Here is a 9,555-nt window from a genome sequence, read left to right as displayed (position 1 = left end):
TGACCGTGGAAGATTGTAGTTACAGTGTACATGGATTTACATTTTTTTCTTAGTAAATCTGTGGCCCTTAATGGGATGTTGTTGTTGTTGTTGTTGTGGTCTTCAGTCCAGAGACTGGTTTGATGCAGCTCTTCATGCTACTCTATCCTGTGCAAGCTTTTTCATCTCCCAGTACCTACTGCAACCTACATCCTTCTGAATCTGTTTAGTGTATTCATCTCTTGGTCTCCCTCTACGATTTTTACCCTCCACGCTGCCCTCCAATACTAAAAGATTCCATGCAAACCTATTCGCCAGAGTATTGTTACGTCCGTAAAACAGTAACTTCGCTCTCACACGATGATATCCTGCTACAATGGCTTTAATTGGCACAATTAAACTGACTGAATATCGAGTATTTAGCAGGTGTTGCGCTCCGTACGATGAGACTCTCGTTCAGAAGCGCGGCAAAATAGGCAGCTTTAAAAATAATTTCACAGACATCTCTATAGCGATTGCAGGGCCGTTACTGTTCACGATATATACTGCCGCAAAAAAAAAGTACAGCCCGTTAGAGGTTTTTAACTCACTCAAGATTTGTTGATTGTCACACTGCATATGGAATACTTGAAATGAACACACACTTACAGATCAATAGCACAAGCGGTTCTAAGGTACCAGGTATCAACCTACGATGAAACACCCGTAATAGTATGTGGCGTAGCCACCACGGGCGCTGACTCAAGCGTCCAATCGATATTACAAAAAAAATGGCTCTGAGCACTATGGGACTTAACATCTGAGGTCATCAGTCCCCTAGAACTTAGAACTACTTCAACGTAACTAACCTAAGGACATCACACGCATGCATGCCCGTGGCAGGATTCGAATCTACGACTCAAGCGCCTAGAACCGCTCGGCCACTACGGCACAGATGGCGAATACTGTGTAAGGATACGTTATGCCATGCCTGCTCGATCTGCTCACGTAGTTCTCTAAGCGTTGTTCATTGACGAGTCGCACGAGTCACTTCTCGTCCCATCATATCCCACACATGCTCGAGTGGAAAGAAGTCCATAGACCAAGCTGGCAGGGGAAGCTGTTGCGTGTCTTGCAGAGCACGTTGAGTTTCACAGGCAGCGTGTGGGCGAGCATTATACTGTTGGAACAACACAGCACCTTCCTGTTGCAAAAACGGGAAAACAGTGGGTCTAACAACAATTTGCACATACCAAGCGCTGGTTAGCGTCCTGTCCAGAAACATGAAAGGTGAACGAGAGTTGTAGCTTATTTCATCCCAGACCGTAAGGGCCAGTGCGTCTTGGACGAATGCATTCTACAAGACAGCACTCGCCAGCTCAATGTCGTACGCGCAGAGGACCATCACTTGCTCGCAGACAGAATCTGCTTTCATCGCTGAGGACAACGAGCCGCCATTCCATCTTCCAGGGGATCCTCTGCCTGAGCCAGTCGAGCCGCACCGTGCATGTCAATGCTGTGATGTGATTGGAAGGCGGACTAGAGGTGTGCGCGCCTGCAGTCTCACTGCTAATGACCGGTTCACAACAGTTCGTGTTGACACGTCTGGGCTCACAAGCTGTGCTGTGGCAGCTGTACTATCTGTCGTTGCTGCCCTTGCAGTACGACGATCCTGGCTGGCGTCTGTGCTTCGTGTACGTCCAGAAAATCGTCTACAGGTGTCAGAATGTTCACGTGACCACTGATACCACCATCGTTGCACAACTGGCGCAGCATGTCCAACTTGTGTGGCAATTCTGCGAAAGGACCATCCTGCCACCTGTTAGGCCACACTCTCACCAATTTCAAGCTCACTTGGCTTTAGGAAGCACGAGTGTGTCTCCACGGCATGGTTGGCTGCTTGCTTCATGCGTTTGCACCACACCGAGCCTTCTGGCTGTGAGCATTCTCTATTAAAAGGTAGACACAGATGGCGCTCTGGTAGCTATGTGTCTACGATATGTTTTGGTGGACAACTTTGTAGCCATTATCAGTACATCTGTTGTCCCCCAGATGGCATATGCACATCATCGGATCAAAATCGACGTCGTCTTCCCAGGTGCACAAACTTTTTTTCGGCAGTGAATGTTAATGATCGAGTGGATAACATCATCAGCTGCGCGTGGCTCTTGGCAGGCGGGGCTGTTGGCTATAGCAAGGCCGCAACGTCAAAAGATTGCAGCGAAATGCAGCTCTAGAGCACTGGTGTTTGGTGTATGAGCTGGCAATTCAACCCATAAGGTAACTAAACGTAGAGTATTGCGCACTAATAGGCGAGACCGAGAGAGGTGGCCTGCCGGCCGCTATGGCCGAGCGGTTCTAGGCGCTTCAGTCTGGAACCGCGCTGCTGCTACAGTCGCAGGTTCGAATCCTGCCTCGGGCATCATGGATGTGTGTGATGTCCTTAGGTTAGTTAGGGTTAAGCAGTTCTAAGTCTAGGACACTGATGACCTCAGATGTTAAGGCCCATAGTGCTCAGAGCCATCTGAACCATTTTAGAGGTAGAGCAGTGATTAGCACACTGGACTCGCATTCAGAAGAACGACGGTTCAAACCCACGTCCTCCCATCCTGATTTAGGTTTCCTGTGGTTTCTCTGAATCACTTCAGGCAAATGCCAGGACGGTTCCTTTGAAAGGGCACGGCCGACTTCCTTCCCCATCCTTCCCTAATCCGGTGAGACCGATGACCTCGCTGTTTGGTCCCGTCCCCCTAAATAAACCAACCAACCAAGAATTAGGCGAAGAGAACCACTATCATTCGATAACACTGTTGTTGTTGTGGTCTTCAGTCTGAAAACTAATGAGATACAACTCATCAAGCTAGTCTGTTCTATGCAAGACTATTTATATCCGTATAATCAGGGTATGTCCTATCTACCGATCCGTTCTGCTGTCAGGTTCTGCCACAAATTTCTTTTTGCCCCAGTTCGTTTCAGTGTCTCGTCAGTTATCCGATCTATGTTCCTAATCTTCAGCATTCTTTCGTAGCTCCATATTTCAAAAGCTTCTGTCCACTTCTTGTCTGAAATGTTTGTCATCTACATCTCAGCTTCCTACCATTTAAATTTATTTTCGATGTCTTACAAATTTCTCTTTCCCAAAAATTCTTTTCTTGCTAGTGCCAGTCTATATTTTAGATCCTCCATATTTCAGCTATTCGGTTACTTGGCTACCCAAATAGTAGAACTCATCCTCAACTACTAGTGTCTCACTTCATAGCCTGATTTCTCCAATATAGCCTGATGTAATTCAACTACATTCTATGACCTGTGTTTTTCCTTGAGTTTTGTTCATCTTACAGCCTTTCTTGGTTAAATTCATCTTATAATCTCTTTTCAAGACATCATTCATTCTCTATAACTGATCTTCCAACTCCTTCGCCGTCTCTGACACAAGTACTACGAGAGTGGTTTGAAAAGTTCTCGGAATCACCACGAGAGGTCAGCGCTAGCTCAACGTATTGTTTACATATTTATTGGACTGTTGCCTGTAAACACGTGCCACGTCAGTGCTCTTGGAAGAGCTGTGGCGGTGACGTGGCTCTGTTGTTGTTCTGGCATAGTGATTTGCGAAGATGGAAAACATCGAGATTCGAGCAGTGATTCAGTACTTCGTAAAGAAAGGTATGGAAGCAAAGGACATTAATGCCGATTTTCAGAATACACCGGGGGACGCTGCTCCTTCATATTCAGCTGTTGCGAAGAAGAAAAATGAATTAAAATTTGGTCGGGAGAGCTTTGATGATGATCCGCGCAGTGGTAGGTCAAGATGTGTCACTACTGCAGAAATCATTGCATAAGTGCACAAAATGGTCATGGAGGATAACCGATTGAAAGTGCGTGAAATTGCTCACTCTTGCCAGGTGTCATCTGAAAGGGTATATCACATTTTAACTGAAGAATTAGAAACAAAAATATTATCTGCAAGTAGGGTGCCGCGACTCTTGACGCGCGTCCGCACACATGTGCCGTCGCCATGGCAAAATTATACGAAATAAGGTATGAATTGTTGCCACACCCGCCTTATTCACCTGATTTGGCTCCGTGAGACTTACATCTTTTCCAAAAACTGAAAATTTTTCTTGGTGGACGAAGATTCACTCCAAACGAAGAACTGATAGCCGGAGTTGACAACTATTTTGCAGGCCTGGAGGAAACTCATTTTCGAAATGGGATCAAGGCACTGGAACATCATTGGACCAAATGCATTAATCTACAAGGAGACCATATTGAAAAATAAAAAAAAGCTTCCGTGATGTAAGTACTTTTTTTCTATTCCGTTCCTAGAACTTTTCAAACGACCCTAGTATGTCGTCGGCGAAACACTAAAGTACTTTTCCCTGAAACTTACCCAAATTTCTACTTCGTTTCCTTTACGAGCGGGTGTTTATAATGAAAGTGCAGCTACTCACATAGCTCTAGTGTTGGCTGTAATTGTCGTACAGCAGCGAAACTTGGTAGATATGCTAATGCGGTAATGCAGAACTGGTTTACGCTGGAAAAATAGTTCCAATTGTGTTCACCGGGTGCAAATCTGGCGCTGTGATTGCAAGAAAGATGTGCAGAAATTTTTCCGTATTTAATGGATTAGGAATGGGACGTGAGTAGAGAAGGTCAAACAAGTGAGAAACTTATAATGTTGATTTTATTATTGACCACTCCTTACACAATTTGTTCAATATGTGCACCAGAGAGGTCGTCGAGATGCTGCGTCCGTAAAACGACGTGATCAACAGTTGCTAGCAGTTCAGGTGTAACCCGGCAATGTGTTCCTCTGCAATGGCCTTCAGATCAGGTAGAAACTGAACGTGTGCATGGCAAACGCATTCGTTTAGATATCCCCAAAGCCGAAAGTCTTACGGATTCAGATTAGGTGATCTTGCAGGCCTTGCAACTGGAAAACCTATGGAAATAACAGGTTCATGGAAGGTTGTATTAAGTAGAACTTTCACTGGGCGAGCGACATGAGGTGTTGCACCATCTTGCGTGAACACAGTAGTTTCCACATAGTTTTGCTCTTCCAAAGCAGGAATCAAATGCTGCACAAGGAGGTCTCGATAAGGTGCAGGCATCATGGTAGACATGACGGGCCCTCTGGCTGTATTCTCTCCAAAGAAGAACGGACCGAGAATAAAGAAGCTTATCAGTCACACTATACAGCCACATATGACGAGTGTACTGGCATGCATAACACGCAGCTAACAAGTACCCCAAATTCGGCAGTTCTGTGTATTCACCGCACCTTGTAGTGTAAAATGTGCCTCGTCACTACATATAATATTGCCCAGAAACATCTCATCAACTTCGATCTGTGCCAAAAACTAAAGACCAAATTAAGAATGTTGGTGTGGATCATGTGGGTTCAGTTGCTGCACCATCTGGATCTTTTACAGGTACCAGTGTAAAATAGGCAATAAAACCTTTCGTACTGTTGACCATGGGATCGAAATTCTCGTGATGAACACTAACACTACCTGGGCACATGCTACATGGAAAGTTATAGCAACAAGAACTTCACCAATAACTTCCACCAAGACAGGAGTTTTTCCTCTTCCAGGTGCCAAACCAACCTCACCCATGTTTTCGAATTTCATTATTATCTTCTTTTAATAATTTAATGACAGAAGGCCTCTCCTCAGACTTTTCAGTCAGCAATACAGTGTCAATACAGTACTGAAAGTACTGTCATTCACATAAAACATAATCAGGTAAAATATCTAATAATAAGTGAGTCAACCACTCGTGGTCTCGCGGTGGCATTCTTGCTTCCCGAGCAGGAGGTCATGGGTTCAATTCCCAGTGGAGTCAGGTATTTTCACCTGCCCTGAGATGACTGGGTGGTGTTGTGTCGTTTTCATAATCACCATTCATCCGCATTATGGTCGTAGGAAGGCAACGGCAAACCACCTCCTTTAGGACCTTGCCTAGTACAACGGTGCGGATCGCCCATATCGTTCCCCTATGCTCTGTCAAGAAGCATGTGACTTCATTTCCATTTTTTCATAAGTGAGGCAGCCCCAAATATCCAATTTAAGTGAATATGAAATTTTTTGAAAATTAGTTAGCTGTAAATTTTAACTGAATATGAAAAAATGATTGCAAATCTGTAAATTATAATTTCTAACCAAATAAAAATCTCAGTAAAAAAAATAATCTGTAAAAATGTAAACCTGTTAAAAATTTTTTAAATATAATATTAAAAAACGTATACATAATAATGAAAATAAAAATTTAATTCATAATTTAAAAAACTAATAAGTTTCTTGTCTTATAAATTACCTCCCCAAATCCAATATTCAAATATTCACAGCCTATGTAAAATGTAAACTTGTATACATTTATTACCTTATAAATTATAACTAAAATTTGACTAATTTGTGGGACTGATATGAATATGACAAAAATATTTATGTTGAGAGAAATAATAAATCAAGAGAGAAACAAGTAAAATTTAATATTTGCAAACATAAATGTAAATCATCTCTCATGACAGAATATTTGACAAGTTCAAAATATAAAGTGCTCTTTGTTTATTTTAAAGGAACTTACAGAGATGTATTCTATTTATTCGAATGTGTTTTTTTCCTATTTATAAGGAACCAGATACAAACGTTTTCGAAGAAACTGAAAAAACAAACTCACTGTTTTCTATGACTGTACAAAAGTAGCAAAAAAATGGCTCTGAGCGCTATGGGACTTAACTTCTGAGGTCATCAGTCCCCTAGAACTTAGAACTGCTTAAACCTTACTAACCTAAGGACATCACACACATCCATGCCCAGGGCAGGATTCGATCCTGCGACCGTAGCGGTCTCGCAGTTCCAGACTGAAGCGCCTCGAACCGCCGCTCGGCCGCACGGCCTTCTAGAAGAATAGAAAATCTTCAACTTTATGACTGTCATACTTTATTGCAGCAGTACAATTTATCATTAAATAAATTATCAAAAATATTACTGAACTATACTTTAGCAACAAATAATTTACCAAAAGATTACAAAATGTAGATGCAATTTTTGGTATTTCATCAATTGTAACAGGAACTGAAACATTAGGTATTTTTGCCCAAGCTCTATAACAAACGTTTTTTTAAATTGCATGTTCTATCTGGGTTTTTACATTTTGAGTATCTAGTGAATTTGACACTGAATCTGTAGACCAGAAAAATTTATATGAATACAAGATTTTTCTTTTATTTTGTATGATAATTCGGCATAAGATGAACCTCTTAATGGAATGTATCTATTAATTGCCAACTGTATTCCAAAAATTCTATTTCATAAATATGCACATCCTTGTTTTTCAAAATTAGACATTTGTATTGAAATATAGTGTTTCTCTTTCTTAAATTTTTCAGATGTATCTTTTTATGTTGTAATCCTATAATTTTGAGTTTGATGCCCAAATTCTGTAACTTCATTACTACTCTGCATTCCTTACTAACAATAAAATAAAAAATGTATATTTAACCCATTATGTAATTTTACAGTTTCTTTAACTACTTTCATAACCTGTTATCTCGATTCAATTAATAAATTATTAGTCTCAACTTAGTCTGTATTTTCGAAATTTATAGTTCCTAATATTTATTTAATGCTTTGTTATGTAGATACTGATTTACTGCTTTTCTGGTAAGAAAGGAAATATTTCTGTTAATTGTTTACCTCTAACACTTTTAAAAATTTCATCACTATTTTCGATATTAGAATAAGGCATCTGTTCCCAATTTTTTCTTTTGATTCTTCTCTGACTGATGATGAGGCATTTTATTTTATTCTTAATTATAATATCCCTATAAATTATTTCTTTTACAACAGTCATGAGCTTGAGGTACAGTGAAGCTGTTTAATTGCTCACTCATATATAAGGAAAAAATTAAAATAGCTTTTAAAAATGAAAAATAAAAAATTAATAGATTGAAATAAAGCAAAAAATCTTCGATTTTTTAGAAAAATGAAAACACGAGTTTATATTTTTGTATGGGTTGTGAATATCTGAGTACTAGTAGACAATATAAAAGAATTATAAGATTTTAAAAAATGAAAAAAACAAGTTTATTACTTTATATAGGTTCCAAACATTTGAATACAGGATTTGGGGAGCTAATTTATAAGATGTGAATCTATTAAATTTTAATAAATGAAAACAATAAGCTTTTTAAGGTTTCTATTTTAGAGGTTACATTTTAAAAAATTATTAAGTTTGTATTTTTAATGTTCATACTTTTTTCATATGCAAAATTCTTAATTCAGTAGAAAAATTATGTTTAATTAATTTTCAATTACTTTCAGTTTCAGTTATAGTTTACAATTATCAGACATTCAAATCATTTTACATTTAGCTAAATTTATAATTTGGCTGATTTCTTTTCAATCATGTTTGTTCATGGTGAAACATCCCCTTAGAAAAATTTATGAATTACTGTGCTGATAAACCTCTACATTATTTGATTTTCAAACAGCTCAGCAAAACTGAACGTACTCAGACATTACTTTCTTTACTTATTCTGATCAACAGTAAACTGACACACAATATTTTTAGCGCAGCGCAATCTGACTTTCAATAATCCCTACAAAAGAATGGCCCTGACTAACATTAACTTATACCTTTCACAAATCACTTACCTCACAAAAATCTTCGTTACTCGAACTACTGCAATACAGCAAGCGCCACTACTACAAGCTAAATAAAAGATTCAAACTACTGAAGGCACTAACTACTGATAGTTATACTAAGCAAATGAAATATTTTGATAGAGAGCAAACAATGTATTTACCTTTATAGTGTTCAAAAGTCATTATATATATATATATATATATATATATATATATATATCAGTTCATGATATCCAGTGTTACAAATTTACTCTTTCTGGCGGACACACGTCCAGATCGTCGGCTCTTAAAATTCTGCCATCTCTCTCCACACATCCAACACTGCTGGCGGCTCACCTCCAACTGCGCAACGCTACACGCTGTTAACAGCCAACTGCCCAACACTACAATAGCAAATTCCAACAATGCAAACCAGCCATAGACAGCACACAGCACAGTCAGTGATTTTCATATAGAGCACTACATGGCGTTACCAACATAAAAACCTGAACAGCCTACTTACAATGGGATTCGACTGAATTCTTTTTCTAGTAGTAGATAATATTTTGGGCTACCCCACATCTCATAAGCAGTCAAAATTATAAATTTTCTGATGCAAATATTGCTGTACTGGACCAAGAATTTCGAAAATGGCTAGGAGCACTATGGGACTTAACATCTGAGGTCATCAGTCCCCTAGAACTTAGAACTACTTAAGCCTAATTAGCCTAAGGACATCACACACATTCATGCCTGAGGCAGGATTCGAACCTGCGACCGTAGTGGTCTCACGGTTCCAGACTGAAGGGCCTAGAACTGCTCGGCCACAGCAGCTAGCCCACAAATTTCGATTATGCTATTTACACATAGGCGCCATTACAGAGAAAGTTATAACTACATATGCTAGATGCAATTAAATTTAACATATCAGTATGCTACTAATAAATATGCATACATACAAACCCTA

This window comes from Schistocerca serialis, chromosome 3 (genome assembly GCF_023864345.2).
Source record: "Schistocerca serialis cubense isolate TAMUIC-IGC-003099 chromosome 3, iqSchSeri2.2, whole genome shotgun sequence".
NCBI classification, from domain to species: domain Eukaryota; kingdom Metazoa; phylum Arthropoda; class Insecta; order Orthoptera; family Acrididae; genus Schistocerca; species Schistocerca serialis.
This window is presented reverse-complemented; position numbering follows the sequence as displayed.